The sequence below is a fragment of the Micrasema longulum genome, unplaced genomic scaffold (assembly GCF_059751315.1).
Source record: "Micrasema longulum isolate JH-2025_06_02 unplaced genomic scaffold, ASM5975131v1 h1tg001379l, whole genome shotgun sequence".
NCBI lineage: Eukaryota > Metazoa > Arthropoda > Insecta > Trichoptera > Brachycentridae > Micrasema > Micrasema longulum.
This window is the reverse complement of record NW_028278565.1, coordinates 391,830-412,672: the sequence shown is the minus strand read 5'-3', so window position 1 is coordinate 412,672 and position 20,843 is coordinate 391,830. Positions and strand designations below refer to the sequence as shown.

General features: G+C 30.8%; 1 protein-coding gene across 1 annotated transcript in view; it reads right to left on the bottom strand.

Moving 5' to 3' along the window:
- Positions 1-5,616, bottom strand: part of LOC148275608 (protein Wnt-5b-like) — a 160,186-nt gene extending 154,570 nt beyond the window's left edge. The window contains exon 1 of the mRNA XM_088235469.1: positions 4,928-5,616. The gene's annotated coding sequence lies outside the window, so the exon portion shown is untranslated. The remainder of the gene's footprint in view (positions 1-4,927) is intronic.
- Positions 5,617-20,843: the final 15,227 nt, after the last annotated feature.

Here is a 20,843-nt window from a genome sequence, read left to right as displayed (position 1 = left end):
GGGCTGCGGTAAAAGTAGACGGTTTTTTAAACTTAACTTAAATGATTAATTATTTTTGTGTTTTTTGGATCGGTAAAATATAAATATTTAATAGATTAAAATAAAATAACCATATAAAACGTACACAGTGAGAGTAGAGCGAGTGTGGCTAAGATAGGAGAGAGGGGGCTTATGTGTGGATTTATTTCATTTTATTTGATTTATTTCGAATACAAACAGATGTAGAGGTTAAATTAATATAAATAAAAACTATATCAAATGTATACATAGTAGGGCCTTGGTAGAACTGCATTTTAATTATAATAATAAAAATACGAATTATTTTTTTTTCCACTTTTATTTATAAATTTTTACCAGTGACCGGGTTTCGTCGTGACCAACATCGTCAGACTGATGGGAGAGTTTTTATTACATACATTCAAACAAAACTTATATTCTCATAATTGTTATTACCTTAAACTTAAATGATTTTAATTTAAATTCTATGATTTACATAACTATATAAAATCATAATTTGCAACCCCTGCTTGCACTTGTATATAACATAGAAATTTGTTTAGTCTCCCACCAGTCTGACGATGTCGGTCACGACGAAACCCGGTCACTGGTAAAAATTTATAAATAAAAGTTGAATAAAACGGTATACGTATTTTTATTATGATGTTTTTCTAATATAAAATCACAGTCATGATAAGTTAACTTGTAAATGCCTGATTTATCTAATTTATCATTTTTTGTTTTGATTTATTTAGTGTATTTCCTTTTTTGTGTAATATGCTGGTCTTATGTGATCAGGTAGAAAAATTATTCACGTACAAAAATCTTCTCCAAATTATGAAAGTACATTTTATGTTCATAATGTTTATCATCATTCCCTTTCCGCATCTAATAGTGCATAGAATAAATATTTAAAAAATCTTTGATTATTGTGTACATGAAAATAATATTTATATATGTATATATTGTATGTATTTATTTGATATGTAATATATTTTCTTTACTAACTTTGTATACTATGTGGAAATCTGTTATTAGTTCTGAGTTTATACACTATATCTGTTTGTTTACTAAACATATGTATGTAGAACTGTTCATTTCCCAAATAAAATAAAATAAAAATAGGTCACTGCATTGGTACACCAATCGCAGCGAATCTTGATCATTGTTTGTTACATAAAGGTAAGACGATCAGTCTTACGCTTTAGATACCAGTCCAGGGACCATGAAATATTCTAGTGTGGAAATCACCTTTCAAATAAATATTTCATACCAATCATGTCGGGAATCGAACCCGAGACCTCTCACATGGTAGGCAAACGCGCTGACCATTACACCACGATGCCGACATATGTTAGTTTGTAATTAACCTTGAAGAAAGCCTAGTGTTTTGCCTAGTGTTATTTTTTTTTAAAGAAGTGTCAAATAAAAATAAAAGAAATAAATTAATTTTAATATTTTATTATCCAAGAAGTTTCACAAAGTTAGTGCATCAAACATTAAAAAAAAATGATTTGATTTCCTACTCTGTGTTTTTGTAATATCATTATTATGTGCATTTCTTTGAATTGCATTAATAAACTAAAATAAATGATAATGTATCACATTTTTTTCTTATACGTGTTTTCATTTAACTGTCAAAATATTTCGCATCTAATAAAAAATGTCGGGGTATTCTTTATGGCTACTTACAGTCGCCATAAATTTTATATTAATGGGCTCAGATATCCTTTTTCGCAAATCTTAATTAAAACTTTGACAAGTTATTAGTTGGCGCGAATCGTGTTTGTAAATTAAGTTGTTGAAATAAATTATGAAAAAATTCATTCATTTTACATACCTAGGTATTAACACGTTTTTAAAATCAGCCACAACTTATACTTTTATTTTATTGTAATATTAAACAGGAAACTTGTTCACTCTTCACCGTGGGTGCTTTTAGTATTAATTTGGTAGAACGGACTTAATCCGCGATCAATCATCATCATCATTCGATGTCCGCATCCTCGTTGGAGCGTACAGAGCCTCCAACCTCCGAAGTCAGGTTCGGGTTCCGTAGTTCTGATATTATGAACTGCCGACGACCAGTCAGCAACGGACAACCAGGACGTCAAAACAAACCTGAGCCTCGATTATGATGAAAAGATAAAGACGTCATACCTTCACCTTGACGGTATAGTTGAAGACAAATTCTCTTTAGCGATTACGAAGATACACTACCGACCCCCTCCCCTACCTTCATAGGTACATCGATATGAAACAAGGGGAAGCGTACGTCACGGTACACATATCTACGCATTGAAATGACATAGCTTCAGTATGACGCCATAGTTGAAGATAAAAGTCTCCCGTCGGACTACTAAGATACACTACTGATCCTCCCACCATCAAGTTTTAATGTAAGTACATGTGAGTACCGACGGGTCTAGAACCCCTCGATACGCTTATCTCCGCATCAAAAGGTTAAAAAAAAAATCCACCGAGCAATTTTTTATTTTTTTTATGATTTACTTACATTTTTAATCGTTTTAAGGCTGGCACTTTTTTTCTTAAAAGCCTAATAAAAATATGAGAGAGAAATAAGTAAATTTAATAAAAGTCTGTAAGTAATTCTGACATAACTGTCAGTTTCCGAAACAAGTAGCTAGATGCAAAAAATAATATCGCTACATTCTGCCCTATTGACATATAAGAGTATCTAGGCGTAAGAATGTTGCCATTATAAAAAACAATTAGTTATTATATTTTTTCGTCTGTTTTACTACTATCTTCCGGAGTGTACGTATCGAGACGTTAAAGGAGCCGGCTTTGTAGTCGCTCGGTAGATAAATACAGACGATCGTTAAGCATATCGTCTTGGCAAATGTCAAAAGTCTTTTAAAAATCATGTTCAAGCGAGCATTTTTTGCTTGAATTGGGATTTAATGGAGTTTATTATTGCTTTGAAGTGGGCACTTTCTATCACAGAAGCCTATTTAAAATATAAATAACAAGTATTTTAAATGTTAATGAAGTAAGGAACGCCAACTATTTTTTACGGTCATTCATTGGTTCGTTTCGATCGTATGATGTCGAGATGACAAGTAGGTAGAACATACCGAGGTAGATACAGATAGTACAGAAGTTAAGTATACCGTCTCGATTTGGACAGATGCAGATAGAGTTCATAATTGAGGCCCCGAGTCCGTATTCTAATCGGAAGTTAAAATTTTATCTACCAAGTAAAATTAAGTTTTCTGTGTGAAATACAGAATATTACACACATTTTTGTACTTAAATATCGATGTTCATTTATACCGTCTCGATATGTACCGATGAAAATAGCGTTAATAAGCGCGGGTCTGATGGCTTGTAAAATAGGCAAGTGTCGTTTAGGCTCTCAGGAGGCATCCACAGTATACGGCTGAATCAACCATATCACCTCCGCTTAATGGCAGTTATCCTCGAAGTTTACTGAGTCCATTCTCTTATTTATTCATTCCTCATAAAGTAAAACTAACTAATACCTATTCTCACAACTCAATACATATTTTGCTGTTACTGTATTCTCTACGACTCTACGATTCGCATCCGTAGAGAAAAATAGGTGTCAATAGGAATAATAAATAAATAAATAAAATAAAAACTGCACCGTATCTACATACTTAATTAAAATGTGTGCATAATATGTCGTGAATGTAGCTAAAAATGAAATAATCAAATTAATTTTATAGTACCGTAAGTCATTATAATCCCGAAGAAAACCACTACATTTTTTCTTCCGAGGTAATTTATCACACATGAAGTCAAATTAAGTGCAATCCAATTAAGGTGTAAATTAATCATTTTTGATACATCCAGTATTATATTATCAAACATGTTTATTTTAAATCCTTTAATTTCGTCAGAATTAAAGAGATGTAAATTTTTTAATAAAGACTAAGAATATAACATTACAAACATAGAGAAGATTGAAAATGTTCTAGGAAATTTTTTTAAATACCTAGATTATAAAAACAATAAAACGCTTTGTACTTACAGCCAATCTGCCAAACAAAATGGATTTTTTACCCATAAAAATAGATGCACTGTATCTGAATTATGCTATTTACATAAATTAATAAATAATAAAGTACACTCTTTTAACCTATTCTCCAAAATTAATCTGAATGTCCCCTTTCGCGTGACAAGAAATAAGTATTTATTCCATTTGCCAGTCTGTAGCACTAACTGTGCACAACACTCTTTCCTCTATCGTTCTTAGTCTAACTATAATGTTTTTTTTTATCTATTGATATATTTTACATGCCCCTTAATTTATTTCAAAATAAATTTGACTTATTATTGTCGGCCTCGTGGTGTAATAATGGTCAATGTATTTGTTTACCATGCAAAAGGTCTCGGGTTCGATTCCCGACATGGTTGATACGAAATATTATTTAAAAGGGTGTTTTTACACTAGAATATTTTAATAGTCCCTGACTGGCGCCTGAAGCGTAAGACTGATCATCTTACCTTCATGTAACAAAAATGATCAAGATACGTTGCGATTGGTGTACCAATGCAGTGCCCTATGCACCATTCAGTGCGGAAAGGGAATGATGATGATGATTTCAGGCTGCGATACGATCCCACTTACTATTTAATGATACACACTCCTGAACACTTACTCCCACACTAATACACATAAACATACATCTACACTTACTCTCATACAAATATACATAAAACACATATTTTTGTTGTTACACAATTTAATAATATGTATGATTTTTATTTAGAAACTTTGCTAGTCTGTCTTAAACTGTATTTTTAAAAAATGTTAATATATCATTGTCGACTGTTTGTTTCTTTAAAATAAATGAATAAATATAAAATGGATATTTTTTTAACTGAAAATATTCATTTGAGATCAGTTTGTATTTAATCAAATTATTAAAATCAATCTCACCTTTGCCGCGCTGTTGGCTCAAAAAACGTTATATCTGCTCACATTTTATTCACTCAAACCACAAAATATTCGAAACACTTATTTTCCGAAAACACTCAATAGCAAGAAAAACACTTTTGAAATTAACCAAGAATTCACAAAAACATCACAAATATTTGTGATCACAAATGTTTTCAATAATTTTACTTAGTTTGTCAATGTTCAATTATTAGTGCTAAACTAGCATCAAAAATCGTTACGTCAAAAGAAAACATACTTATACATCAATACATTTTAATGTAATGTAATGATAAAAAATTTCGTCGAAACGTTAATAAATAACAGTTTATTCTGTAATGGTTCACTGTATTTTGTTGAGTATAAACGTTTGATAATGATTAATTAAATATTGTAGTTGATAACTTATTAAGACGTTCATTCAATAGTGATACCTTACATTTAATATTTTACTTGTGTAAGATAAGCGGAACGTCATTAATATCCAACGTAATATTATAAACCATTTTAATGTTTCAAATGTGTTAAAAGTTAAGTGTAACGGCAGCCATTTGTGGGGAATTCGCTGAAGAACTTTTGCAAAAGTTTTATCCAAACGTCAACAAAGCCTCACAACAGGTAGTATGAAGGTTGATGGTTTGAAGAACTGGTATTAGTAGTGTAAGGAGACCGGTGAACAAAGGCGTTGTGCCTCCGCGGCGGCTGGCGGTAAACTGAAGTGTTGAGAAGTGCAAAGCTCCGTCGAAGCCTTCAATGGTTTGGGGATGCTGTTAAACCAGAGGCGGGCCGTGACTAGAAAGGCAATAAAAGGTGGAGCGAAAATACAATGCGATGCCCTCGAAAAGTTGTGCGTGCGGGTTTTCCGGGGTCGACTTTCGGTGTAATACGACGGCAATAATGAGTATTTTTTAAATGCGTATTTATCGAAAAACTAAAAAATAAACTATCACACTGTTAGAGTAGTACGTAGGGATATAACACTACATCACTCTGTCTTTGCATACAGACCTGGCTTCTTCTACATTCATGCATTTATAACGACTATTGACATGTATTTTCTCAAATATTCGCTGAATTTGATCACGCCATGTCATTCTCGGTCTTCCTTGATTTTTGCAGCTATCAACATTCGCATTGTACATATTTTTAGCCGTTTTTTTGCTGTACGTGTCCAAACCAATGCAGAACTCATATTTAGCTTTTTGCCTGACGTAATACACGAATCTCGACATTTGTCACACATTCGCATTCGAAATCGCATTTCAACAGCATCCATTCTACTACTATCCTTGTTTTTTCAATTCCGTACTTCGCTTCCGCACATGGCGGTCTGTATAAGGACTCTATTGTCGAAGGCTAATTTCTAAATATTGATTTGCTAAAGTTGATTTTAGTTCACGGTTCACCCTGTTCCCGGCACCTAACCTCCGTTTAATACTGTTTTTAGTATTTCTAACCCTAGCAAACATACTTCTCAGATACACAAATTCCTGTACCTTTTTCACGATAGCCGATGTAGGTATCGATAGGATATTTCTACTGATTAGATAATATGTAATTTTTCAACCAACGGTGCACGAGCCGGCCCTGAACTGCAGTCGGCGGCGCATCAAAACGCATCGGCAAAATTACCGACTTTTTGTCGGTCGGTCAGTGTATGGAGTACCTATTATAATATCTATAGCGTGTATTATGGTGCGGGCATTTCTAGAAAGGGGACATCCCGCTTATTACCGCCATTACTCCGTACCTACTCAGTGAACGGAGTAACTAATGTATCCATAAGGGGTTGATACTCTCTGCAATCTTCCACGGCAGAGCAAAACGTAATAATTAGACCACTCATTGTCCGGGGCCCGTTCACCGAGCGATCTGGAATTTTTAGATTTAGCACGTCCGTTTTTTCTAAGCAAATAAACATAGTGCTTTATAGAATTAAATCATTAAAATTATATTTTGAAAGAATCTCGTCTATGCACATCAGTAAATACATAATTTTATTAAAAAATTAACAACCCGTTTAGGTGATACATAAGTAGGCACAGTGTGTTCGAATGTTTAATAGCCCTATGTTAATGCGTAAGCCTATTAGTGAACAGAGTAAACACACACAGTTCATTTGTGTCACATTATTTACTAGATCGTCATTATACATATATATATATTTTTTTAATATAATTTTTACAAAAAAATATTTTTATTTTTCTGGGTCGTTTTATGACGTCTCAAGTTATCCGCTTCTTCTCAGTCAGTTCTGCCGATTGATCCGTTGACGGTAAGTAAACCAGATATCTTCCACAATTCTCTTATCATGGTTGATTCATGTCAACTAGGTACGTCGTTCAAAGTAGTATTTTTCTTCGTATGTTTTCAAGAAACTTTGCCGTCTAATTTAATGCTTTAATTAGATATGTATATAATTTTTAAAAAACATGTACCTTTTAAGAAATTTATTAAAAAATTAAAAATATTTTTTTTTAAATTAAATAAAAAAATAAAAAATAAAATTTTTACTCAAGTATATTTTTTTAATATTATGAAACTTATTACAACAAATTTTACATATTACAACAGGTTATTACAATTTTACCTAACTAACATCAGGGACAATTTGATTTTATAAATTCCGTTACAGTTCCCCTATAATTGATTGTATAATGTTTATAAGATTGCTTCGGGAATAAATATACAATATCGATGCTGTCTTCATTATTATTCATGTACGTATATTTGTAAATCATCTTGAACAAATTTAATAGTGATGCTTAATAATTTGTGAATTTATATTTTAACTATTGCTAATTAACGCATAAAATTATTTATTATTATGTTTATCAAATTACTTATTCTACCATATAGATGTGTTACTATTACTACTTTATTGAATTATTTTGTATTTATTTATACTACCAATTAATTACCGAATTGAATTATAAAATTACTTACTTGCTTTGTATTATTTAATAACTTTTCTGCATTCCATTTCTTGACAAGTACACATTTTTTTATTTATGTATTTTTATTATTATTTTGTATATTGTTTTGATTATTTTGTATATTGTTTAATATCTTAATAAATGTTTTTGATTTATATTTTATTTTATTTATTTTTATTTATTTATTTTATTTGGTAAACAAACAGTATGTACTCAAATATTGCCAATTTCTTTGTATATTAGTGTAAGAAACTCATGCCCACACCAAAAAAGTGGTTTACACCTAATACAATAATTTTAATTATGTTCATTATAATAATTGTAAACGAAACGAAATGAAAAAATATATATAATAATAAAGTTAAAAATCTGCTTCTTTCAATATTTCTATAACTTTTGACCTAAATTTACATACATTGTCACAAAAAAAGTCACAAAAAAATTATATATAGTAGAGTCCCGACTAAACACGGAATTTTCCAATAAGTCAGGACATAAAAAATTGTAATTTTGCTATGATAAGATTGTGTGTTGTGTGCATTAAATAAATAAATAAAATAAAATAAATAAAAATTAATGTATCGTTAAAGATATCAATATCAGCATTACTTTCTACATAATTTTATAATCTTAACATACGCGATGATGCATTTAAGTGCGTCATACTGTTATTGATGGTTTAAAAGATGATTTGTTCAGTACGGTCTCAATCGCCGTCTGGAAACATTCTGAGGTACATTCTCAAAACAAAATTTATGGCCAATATTACAATTAATCATATTATAAAGATACATCAAGTCTAGAATCTATCTCCTAACTTCCAGCTTATCTAGACACAAATTGTTCTAGGCGCTGATCATCAGACTGAAGGGTTCTGCCCGAATTACATTTGAATGTTAAGTTACGCAGATTTTTTCTTTGCACAGATTAAATTAAATTAATGTGAGTTATGTAATGTAGCGACCAGAACACATCCAAATTCCAAATTACTACGAAATAATAAATTGTATGAACAAATTATAGATGGTACATATTTAAAAGGTTTACATGTTCTGTATATGAATCCCAATATCTTTAGAGCTTTTTCTTTGACGTTTTTAAAATGATTGTAAAAGTGTGAAACGAAAGTTATGACTAGTTATGCTCACATTGTAAGATAGAATTAGTATAGGAATAACGTGTGCATTTTTATAATATTTACTAGTCAGTGTTTTTACGGCCGTTTAGGCACACACCGCGTTTTTCTAGGTTATTGCGCCGTGTGTCGTATGCACCCTTTGCCGACCTTTCGGCGAGAAGAGGAGTGTGAACAACACACGACACAGTTACCCAGAAAAACTTAATAATATACCGAGTAAAAAGTGATGAAGAAAATACGTTAATTCAAAGCAGCCATTATTAGTCTAATAAAAAGTAAGGAAATTATACAATTTGCTATTTGAATTCCATGTTGCTTAAAAATCACGCCACTGAATAATAAATTATTAAGCCCTTGAGATAATTTTCACAAAAATGGCGCAATATAAATTATACACAATAATAATATTTTTTTAATAATTTATACATAATTTATACATTTTTTATAAATTATACACAATAATAATAGCATTTCTGATACAAATATACTGAAAAATTTTATATTAACTAAAAATACAATTACTTTTCGAACTACAGTTTACGCCTCTTGAAAGTTTTTTGTTTACTCGAACTTAAAAATCCTTTCGCCGGCAGATCCTTACGGAGTAACCCCAGATCAGCCTTCCCTCCTTTCTTCTTTTAAACAAGATAAAATAATTACAATATTAAAGTGTACAAAAAATAATAATAGGTAGGTACCGTTAGATTAAATTGTAATGATTATTTTCAATTTTTCTTTCTATTATGACTACTTACTAAAGTGAGGAAATATTTATCGATTTCAGTAAAAAACGTGTTATAATTATTTAGAATTCTGGGAAAAGATTAATTCTTATTATTATTATTCGTGCTTGAAATACCAACATGAAACAATTGTTGCAGCCGAGTTGTACGTTGAGGGATACGAATTTTAATTTTCTCAAGTAGTTGAGGGCAATCTAAGTTGTTATTGCATATTGTGTAATGGAAGGCGGTATCATTGATGATTCTTCTAGATTAAAAGGTGTCGATTTTGTGATGTACTGCAGCTTCTTTATAGTTTTTGAAATGTAAATATTGACGAAAGTTTAGGTAATTTTTTTTTCTTAATTCTTTCAATTCTTAAAATATATTTACAATATATTTTAAACTGGATTAGAACAAAGTTTTTTACCCTAGTTAGACAGTCAAAGCAACATAACATTAATGTTATAATTTGATGTAACAAATAAATAAAATAAAAAATGTAATATTATTGACATATCGATATTTATTTTAATGGCACGGACTAATAAAATAATACTAATATATAGCCCATTCTTTTATTCGAATATTAGAATGCCTATTACAATTTTAAAAGATTACATCTGGACTAACAGGTTTGTCTGGTCGATAAATTATACATAACCTATTAAGTCGTATATTTAATTTTATACGTCCAAGTAATTATTACACGTATCACTTTATAAACAATATTCTGCCTAAATTAAACACATCAAATGAGGTACGAGTATAAGAGAGAACAGGTATCAATTTAAATAATTTTATCGAGGTTTTAGAATTCTGTCATAAATATAAACATTTTTTCTCAATTTTTATATTAATTTACCAAAAGTTTCTCAATTGTCTACATTTACATTGCACTTCATAGACTTTTTTTAATAATGCAAACATCAACCTTATTCAAAATATATCAAATTCAATTAAAAAATAATTTATTATAAAAACAACAGGCTATCAGCGAAACGATATTCGATAAATAAATATTTAAAATAGGAGATAAGGGTTTTACGGTCACTGTAATCAATATCGTCGACCTTGTGGTGTAATGGTCAGCGCGTTTGCCTACCATGCGAGAGGTCTCGGGTTCGATTCCCGACATGTTTGAGATGAAATATTTATTTTAAAAGGTGTTTTCACGCTAGAATATTTCATAGTCCCTGGACTGGTACCTGAAGCGTAAGACTGATCACCTTACCTTCGTGTAACAAAAAAATGATAAAGATACGCTGCGATTGGTATTCCAATGCAGTGCCCTATGCACCATTAGGTTCGGAAAGGGAATGATGATGTTGATGATTATCAATATGTGAGTTTTTTAGGTAATCCCGTGGAAGTAGGATTCGTTCCGACGTTTCGGCTACCATTGCAGGAGCCATCTTCAGGGTATAGACACATGTTTGATGGTTCTACAGTAACTAAAAAAGTATCTTTAAAAAAAATCAAGCGTTGTTTTTGCTTTCTTATAAACTTCGCAAAATGCAGTTTCGATACGTGATACATACGTAGGGACCGTCGGTATTCGACACGTACCTATACTTTGTAGACGTCATGCATAATGCGTCTAATTATTATTATTTGAGCACCTAGACTCGTATAGTTGTATATAAGTAACTTCAGTCTACTTAACCCTTAAATTCGTGATTTTTTGTGATTTGACACGAATCGAACAAATTTCATAAACAGTACACACATTTTACCTATTTCGCTTGATCCACTCATCGATCCGTGCGCAACCCACCTCCACTATCCATTTCTTAATAGCAATTTTATATTGTGAGAACTAATTGTCCTGTTGGATAATGGAAGTAGATTGTACACTTTAACCGAGTAGTAGGCCAATCCTCTTTGACCGAAGGCTGTATTTATTTTTTTGCAGCATCAGGGTGGAGTGTCTAGTAACTCTTGTATTTGTAACGGAAGATTGAGAATAATGTTTACGTGCGTATAGTAACAGACCTTTTACATAAAGTTGTTTTTTAGATTTTGCATTAAGATTTTCAAATATACCGAGGGAGCTAGTTTTGATACTAAATAATACTAACGTTTTTGCTCCATATTCTTGAAGATATTTTTAAAGATGTTTTTTTAAATTAACTTACATTTGTTGTAATATTGTTAATTAAATCGGCATTCACTTCGTAACACTTAATTATAAATTATTATGAAAATAAAACTTTGTTATTAGTGTTTCACAATTTGTATTTAATTACAAGAACACTACCACAGTTTCAACAGTAATAACAAAGTGTTATTTTCATAAAAAAATAAATTTATTGTTTTTAATTTCTTTTAAAATATCTTCTCATCGTTTTTTATTAACTCCTTAAAATATGTTTGTACGTATTTATATGTTTTTCTTTTTGAAAATGTTTTTTTTTGCATTTGAGCATATTTTTTTGTTCTTATTTATTTTAATTCTCACGTCTTAATTATTTTTACTTGGTTTTTTGTACTTGAAAAAATAAAAATAGTCAATTGATAACCTTAGGTATTATGATTATATAATATGAAAACTTCACTGGTCCATTAGAGTTAAATCTAACTGTGTATAATATAAAACTATGTTATTGTACTGTATGTTATATTTAGGAATGAATAAAAGAAAATAAAAATAAAATTTAAAATTTATAAAAGGAAAAAAAAAATCATATTAAATAATTTATTGTCTATAATTTAAAACAATTATAATATTATTTACGCGTATTATGGCAAAATAAATTTTAAATCGTAAATACGTATTTCTTATAGCTAGACTGCACTCTCACATAACCGACTGATTGAACGAATTTCTTCTTTTATTTTTGCCTCTTTCAAACAAACACCGGCCACAAACCAGCGTCTTCGTCTTCGTCTTTGTTAAAAGTTATATCATCGTGCGCAGTAAAACAGATTTTTTGTGGTATTGGCTTCACTTTCATTCGTATAATTTTTATTCGCATGGTAAGAATAAATATTATTAAAATCCACAATTTTTAGACAAATTTTGCTTTTCAAATCCGATGTGAAAATATGAATAGAAGATTACAAAAAATACTTAATAATTTATTTTTAAAAAAATTGAATAATTTTTTTTTTTTTAATAAATGAATGAGATATAATGGCATATAATTGTATGTTTATCGTGCTAATGAATATATTGTTAATAATTATTTTAATGCCCTTATTTGTCTTTGCTTCATAGTTTTATGTTCTTTTTGTTCCATTTCTTGTTTACATATTTCTTTAAGTAACTGTTGTAATTGGCTTAGGCCGTATAAATGATAAAAAAATCCCCCGAATTGAGAAGTGAAAAGGCCAGGAAAAAAACGAAGAAGAAGAAGATAAAAAAAATATAAGTTTTGTATCCTTTGTAGACTCGTGCTACACCATAGCCACAAAAAATTTAGTTTTAAAAAAACGTACAGTCAAATCTGTGTTTAATTAAATATTAAAATTATTATATGGAGTTGCACTAAATAAAGGCCAACTAAATCAATTACATACGTACATAATTTTAGGAAATGTATCGTGATCTACTATCTACAATATTTTATGCAACTGTGTTTTTAAAAATGCACAGAAACTTCTAAGAAAACATCTTTGCTCCTCACAAGATTCGATATAAGCTATTAGCCAGACAAAACCACGCATTCCTTAGATTTCACTTTTATGTGAATCGATGATGCCTCAAAGCGAAACCGGTCCCGCCACAAAACATCAGAAGGAAGGAGCATGGCGTTTCTGCCTTATTTATTAACCTTATCAAATTACAGCATTGAGCTGAGTTTCTTTTATATCACTGGGCTATTATGCCGGGAATTTAGACTACCAAAATATGAATAACAACTCGTCACGCAAATTATTGTATTGTGGTCCTGTGTAGGTACCGTTTTCGAACATTCAGAATGAGATTCTCCAAAGCTTCTCAATGTTTAAAGAATGTCCAAATATTTGTAAACTAGTATCATAGATACTAGGGAGTTTATCAAAATTGATAGATACATAATTAAATGGCGATGGGAGAACATGTTTATGAAGGCAATATGGAATTTTTGTTTATTCCACTGTTTTGACAATTAGAAAAAAAATACTTGTGTTTTTTCATTGAATGATGCTTAAACGATTCAAATCGATACTAATAAAATTAAAAAATAATACGTAAATATCAATTTAAAAAATTGCCAACATTTATATAAAATTCAAACATAAATATAAATACTAATGTGGATACCGGCAACATCAAACTCCAGGCAGTCCACCACACCAATTTATCACGCCACCAGCCTCTAGAAAACGGAAACCAGCGAAACCAGATTTTCTCCGTTCAGCGCTGGTACTAAACGTGAAACGCAACATCACAACCTACACTCGACATTTTTGTAAATCCGACTCATTTTATTGCATCGGCAAAATTTATTATCATCATACTCAAACACCAGCTATAAATAAGTAAGTTCTAAAATTAGCAATAAACTACATGTAATTTGTAAGTAAATATCTCATTTTAATACACGCAACCGTTACAACAAAACTCCTGATAAGTTAAAAATAATCATTTCACCAAGGATATTTTTTTTTTTTTAAACAAACGTTAATAACGAAACGTAGAAAATAACTTGTTAGTGGGCTTAATTAATAAAATACAAAAACAGAACAGGACACCCAATTAGAGTGGTGAATTACACAACGGAACACCCAGGCTTGGGAAAAGTTACATTTAGTTTTTTTTTGTGTTATGACCGGGAATCGAACCCAGAACCTTCCGTCCAGAAATCAAACGTCTTAGCTACTAGACTACCAAAGCCAGATAAAATGTTTCAAGTTTATAAAGAATTTGATATAAATACCGGAAGTACAGTTAGTAAAACGAGTGTTGAAAGTATTGTAAAAATGTCGAAATTTCGAATTGGTCGAAAAAATAAGTGGAAGTGTACCAAGAATTAGTAATTTATATATGTATAAATATAAGTTATTACACCATCATTGTAAAAATAATTGTACATAAGGTGAAGAAATCGGAAGAATCTCACTACACAAACAAAAGTTTAACTCCATAAATATGGTACAGAGTTAAAGAAATATATGTAGATGTTTAACCATAATCAGAATGGGATAGATTACCACTGTTTACACTGCATTAAAAGTAATGACAGTAAGTAAGAGTAAGACAGAGGTCATTTCGTTTAACGCGTGATGATAAAAATTGGCTGACAAACGTAATGAGTTTCAAATGTGCAATAGTCAGAAAACAAATACACCTATGTTTTTCGATGGAACGCCGTATCACTATGTCTTTGCACGCAGACCACGCTTCCTCTACATTCATACATCTTCTCGTACACGCACGCCGATTATTCCAACTGTAATTTACGACGCGAATGTTGATGAATGCATAAAACTATGAAAACCCAGAAAATATAACAAATACTTAAATATGGACATGTCGAACTCATAATCATGAAAAAATCTGTATTTGGTTACCAAATCCGGTGCGATGTGCACCACTGAATGCAGAAAGGGAAATAATTATGATGATAGGGTTGTAATTTCCAAAAAAAATATACTTATGAATATATTTTTAATTATATTCAGAATACCTTTGAGGTTATTTTATATCACTTCAAGGTTATAAACAAAAAATAATTATCAATCTTTTTCTTCTTCTTCCTCTTGGTCTAGGTCTTATGATCTGTTTGTGACGGTGGGCTGTCCTGGGATGATGACATCCAGCTGTCCTTCCATCTTTTTGGCGGCCTTCCTGGTAGTCTTCTGCTGCGGGGGTTTGCAGACTTGATGATTTTCGCAAGCCTCGTATCTTCCATACAGTCCACAAGGTCCCTCCAAAAGCGCCTTCTGGTTCTTCCCCTCCTAATTATGTCAATTGTAATTAAGAATAAAGATTTTTTTTTTAAATTCGGTCTTTCCTACTAGCCGAAAGTTTGGGGAGCGCATCTCGCGGGTCCAAAAATGCGTATTGTCGTTCCATTTAATTGGGGTCCCAAAAATAATTATTCTCCCCTCCCTTTCCCCCCCATCTCCCTAAACCCTCTCAAATGCCCACCGAAGGGGATACTTAGCCTTTCACGTCACTAAATACCCTCCTTCCCATGCGTGATACTATTTAAAGCACTTCAAATTATTATTATTGCGTTTTGTATCTGGAATTTAGAGATGCGCGTAACCGAATGATGGAAAGATCGAACATTAATGAATAACCGGTTAAGAAAATAGCTGAATCGTTTCAAGAAATATCATTTATGTAAATGAGTAAAAACAACAATTACCTATAACAAATTTTGTCTGTGTCCAATACAGGTCTCAGTGTGAAATAGAACCAGAATCTAAGATGAGTGCTTTTGAAATTTCTGAATCGAGTGGAGATAAATCCGCCTCGTAGTTTGTGTTTGGTGCGTTCGCCTACCACGCTTGAGGTCCCTGGTTCGATTCCTGGTATATTATTTGTATAGGTGGGTGCGCGTGAATTGATTTGAGGTTAAATGAGAAAAATAGATTAAAATTGAAGTCATTTATTGAGTAGATACACACGAGTTACATCCTAACAATTTTTGTACAGAAGGAATTTACAATAGCGAACACTGGACGGAGAGCTGTGGTGAGCGGCAAGAAATGTCAAGACAAAATGTGAAATGTTCTTCCGGTGTTCCGATGTTCAATATCTTGTCCGAGCTGACGTTGCAGTGGATTACGCCTTGCGGATCAAAGCGGGGTTTAGCTCTGTCAACCACACGGCGTTTGGTGTTGCTCTCCACAGGGTCGAAGTGAAATATTAAAACCAAAGTTTAAAAGGCACAAAGTTGTTTATTTATGTTTTGAGTAGTCGTACAAGTGTACTCTTAATACCATTAATGCAGGCATACACAATTAACATTTTCTCATATATCATAATAAATAAATATAAAAATATGAATATAAATCGTAAAATGAACAAAAATGCAGTTATACTGTTATGTCCGCCCATCAAAGAAGTAGAACGTGGTGCGTATTTAATATAACAGTTTAAATGACAATTGGTAAAATATGTAAGTTAAATTTTGGGTGATAAAAATTCATTTACTTACATAATTTACATAGTTTACACACGGATGGTCGTGTCAAAAGTCGTAATAATTGGCTAGCTTGGTTCGGATATAGGCCATTTTTAATAGTATTAATGTTTATGTACGTAATGGACTTCTCCAATAGATTCAGAACATAATATTTTACCTCACGGCTTCCAAAAACAGCCTGCCTCTGGTTTTGCCGATTGAAAGAGCAGTCAGGCAGCTAAACATGATCACTGTGGAGATCGAATCTTTCACATCAGTATAAATATGGGGCAAATACATACTCTTCTAATTTGGGAGTATTATGCCTTCTTAATATCGAGCCATTGCTCAAGAGTTCCTTGCCTGATATATTGTCTCAGTTTATTTTATTTATTTATTTAAACGCCTTTTAGGTTTTTGCATGTTTTACATACATGGATGCAAATAAAGACAGACATGTATTTTACACAAAAGTATCAAAAAATAAAAATGATTTTTAGAAGAAATATGAAAAAATCATCTCTACATATTATTAAAAAATATATAAGTATACTAAACATATAATACATACATATATTACAGTGGAAAGAACAGAGATAATTTTTTAAATTTAAAGACACGCATATATTTTACACCAAAGTAGCAAAAAATAAAAATGAATTAAGAAGAGTAAGAAAAAAATTATATATAAAAATAATCATCATTACATATTAGTAGAAAGTATATAGGTAAACATAATAATACATACATACATACGAGTATATTTTAGTGGAGAGAACAGAAGTGCATTTTTTTGTAAAAGTTAAATTAAGATAATCTGAAAATTAAAAAAACTTAGAAACATAATATATAGAATACAGATATACATAAGTCAATAAACGGTACACAATTAAAATCAACATAGTATTATTTAGGTATTTCAATTTGAAGATAGCAAATTGATACACTGCCTTTTAAACTTCAAAAGTGTGAATACGTAAATATCATTTACGTATTCATTTGCAAACGCATTTAAAGCCTTAGATATTTTATTTTCAAAGTGTTGTTATTTTGGCAAAAAAAAATGATACACTGTGTTGTGATGCTCTATCCTCTCAATAGCTTGTTTGTGCACATATAAAACTAATAATTACGTTTAAAATGTATGTTAAAGTTTTTTGTGCTTTGTTTTCAATAAAACAATAAATCATTTCTATTATATACTATAAACATGTCACTATTCACAACTACTAAAAGGTATTAATCGATTCCGTTTTACGAATAAATAGTTAACGATATAAACATTTAATAAACAGTGACTAACGTCACTACTAGAAGTGGATGTTATAAGAAGCTACTTTTCGTGAGATCCATATCTGGTGCGTGTTATATGAGGTAGATAGTTATATGCTACAAAATGCTTTACAATGTTAAATTGTAGATCTTTAGTTTTGTTACAAGATAAGATAGTATACATTAGATCTCGTATTAAGATGGGTGACTCAAATCACTTAGGGGAAAAAGGAAGTACACTATTTTTGATAACATCCAGATTAAAAATAATATTTATGTATAATAATATTAAAAGACTGAGGCTAAGGCTGTAGTCTGAAAAAAAGTACGGAAATCATACGATATTGTCATCTTAAAACGTCGTTCTTTCAAAACCGGGCCATTAAAAAATAAACAAATTAAAGATGGGATAAAAAACTAACTAAAACTGTATATAAATAAATAAAAATATTCTTAAAAGTTTTTTTTTTTTTTGACTGACAGATTACGCCTTTCGAAAATTAGACCAAACTTCAGTATTACAGTGGGTTCGAATGTTTGATGGCCTTATAGTTATGTGTAAGTACCTGTCGGTGAACCAATTATTTAAATAAAGAATTCAGCCATACGGGAAATTTGATATAAAAAAATTTAGAGTATATATACTCTAAGTAAAAAATATTTTCTTACGCGCGGTAAAAATTAGAGCACTAAATTGTCTGGCAAAATTTCTTTAAAACGTATGAAAAAAAATATTAAAAAAAAAAAAAAATAGCATTATATCCACTCATTAGTTAACCCGACAAAAAAATGATAACGATCCTTAAGATAAAAATAACTTTATTTAATTTACTTTCATGTGATTTTGAATTATCTATCCTTACCCTTGTTTTGTATAAATACATTGAACTCCTTAATAAATATACCAGTCTCGAAAATGTCGCGAAAGCTATGAAACCGGTCACTGGATATTCCAAATTTGTGGATTATAGTATTACTCGTCTTTTATTTATGTAATAAATTACAACCATTTTTAATCACACGTACTTTTTTTTAAATTCTAGGTTAAATAATGCCTTCAATCATCGTTTAAAAAAATTTAAATAGTGAAAATATTTCAGGTCAAACCCTTTTATGGAATCAAGATATTTTTTCTTTTTTAAAGAATGTTTTTTTTTTTAGTTTATTCAGATAAAAAATAAAAGTATACAATATTGCTACTAAATATGATTTTTAAATAAGTTTAATACATATTTTATTGTGTACATAGAATAATTTGTATACTTTATTTAATTATTAATATTTTTAGTAAAACATAAATTACAAAAAAAAACAAATGGTGTTTTCAATCAGAGCTACACAAAAAATAATTATAAATATAACCTTTCACTTTTTTCTTAAATATGTATGTTGTATTCTTCTTGACTGTACTTTTTATTTCCTTTGTCATTTCATTAAGAAAAATATTCCTCTGTAAGTTATAAATATATCATTTCCACAGGATGTTATTAGAATTTTAAAATATTTATATCGACAATGCGACGGCATTTTTATTGTATTTTGAAAAACCGGCGTTTAAATCGTAATATTTCCGTGTTTTTTATTAGACTAGACAGAGGTAGTAACAGACCAAAACAAAATTTTCAGCCGAAACCAAATTTTTGCTTCCGTTTTAGTTTTGGCCGAAACAGACACCAAAACCTATTATTTTTTTTATATATGTTAGTTGAATTTTTTTTTACCTTGTTTGCAGTGTACAAGGTTTATATTTACTTCAAAGGGGTACTTATTTATTTGTTTACTTGAATTTTTTTTTTAAAATTAATTGACTTCTTAAACCAGCCATTGACAGGTCATAAGCCCTGTAGATGCCTAGACTTCTATGTTACCTTATCTTAAATGTTCTTCATATCTGTTGTAATATGTTAATATAAACAGCTCCCCAGGGATTTGAATCCAGTTCTTGTCTACAAAAATTTGGACAAACTCAAAATATTGTTAATTGACTTCATTGAAAATTTTTTTTTTTACACGCTTTCGTTTAGTTGATATAATATGAAAGGATCGGGTTGGATGTTTCGGCTGTGGCCTGTTTCAGGAGCTTCTCCGCATTTGCTCGAGTGACGAAGAAACCACAGGAAACTCGCCAGGAGAAGGCGGACTGTTGTCATACATTAACAAACCTTCCGTTCCACTTGAAGAGTATTCGGCATTCGGTGACCTGCTATCATTGATACCTTTTATTGCCTTTACTATATCTATCATGTATAATGTTACCTCTCTTGTCAACCCGTCTAGTGAAATAATCTCCGATGTTTTCCATCGCATTGTACGGAGTTTATACATGGGCGATGGACGCTGAGGAAAAAATAAAAAGTATGCTCGATGTGTTTAAAAATGTGGTGCTGGGGGCGAATGCCACACATTCCATGGACTACAAAACGCACATAAAAATATATTTTCCTCGTGGACTACAAAACGCACATATATATATATATTTACATCGTAGGCTACAAAACGCACAAACATCTCAATTTTCATCGTGGACCACAAAACGCACAAACATCTCAATTTGCATCGTGGACCACAAAACGCACAAACATCTCAATTTTCATCGTGGACTACAAAACGCACAAACATCTCAATTTTCATTACCTAAGCAAAAGATTGTGCTGAAAAAGTATTTTATTATATTTTGTGAGGTTTTGTTGATAATTTTCGTGCATATCAATTTTCTTTTTAATATTTCAGTAACCCACGATTCTACAAATATGAAGTGATAAAATCATCGACATATTAATACACATA